Genomic DNA, 978 nt, shown 5'->3' on the forward strand with positions numbered 1-978 from the left:
GGAATGAATGAGTTCGATCTCATACTCGGGCAGGAGTTCTTGAGGTCGGCATCAGCAGCTGTGGTGCCACACTTGAGCTGTTTGCTGATATTGGATCCGAGCAGACCAAGTATGGTTCCGATGATGAAGAGCGTGGAACAGGATCTCCTGTTGAATGCGCTCAGTGCTAAGCAGGTTGGCAAGGGAAGGCGGGAGGAGTTGTTTTTGGCCGCACTGATTGGAGATTGGGATGAAGGAGAGTCGTCAGGACCCTCTAACACCTCGGCGATCCAGTATGTGTTGTCCGAGTTTGCGGATGTTATGCCAGACCAGCTCCCAGCTGTGTTACCACCGAGGAGGCACGTTGATCACAGGATCGAACTGGAGTCAGGGGCAAGACCACCAGCGAAGGCTCCTTATCGACTCTCCGCACCAGAGATGGAAGAGTTGAGGAAGCAGTTGGCAGAGCTCGCTGAGGCAGGATACTTGCGTCCCTCCAGATCACCTTATGCTGCTCCAGTATTGTTCCAGCGCAAGAAGGATGGAAGCCTTCGGATGTGTGTGGACTATCGAGCTTTGAACAAGCTCACCATCAAGAACAAGTATCCGTTACCTCTCATAGCGGATAGCTTTGATCGACTGGTCGATGCAAGAGTGTTCACCAAGTTGGACCTGAGGCAGGGTTACTATCAGATCAGGATCGCGCCAGGTGATGAGGAGAAGACCGCGATCACGACGAGGTATGGTAGCTATGAATTCTTGGTTATGCCTTTTGGTCTCACTAACGCTCCTGCAACCTTCAGCACCTTGATGAACGATGTGTTTCGCTCATTATTGGACAAGTGCGTTGTTGTGTATCTGGATGACATTTTGGTATACAGTCGAGACATGGAGGAACACAAGCGGCACCTTCAGGAGGTGTTTGCTTTGTTGAGAGAACATCAGCTGTTCGCAAAGAAGGAAAAGTGTGCTTTTGCGCAGGAGGAAGTGCCGTTTCTG

This window comes from Cryptomeria japonica, unplaced genomic scaffold (assembly GCF_030272615.1).
Source record: "Cryptomeria japonica unplaced genomic scaffold, Sugi_1.0 HiC_scaffold_330, whole genome shotgun sequence".
In the NCBI taxonomy this organism is placed as follows: domain Eukaryota; kingdom Viridiplantae; phylum Streptophyta; class Pinopsida; order Cupressales; family Cupressaceae; genus Cryptomeria; species Cryptomeria japonica.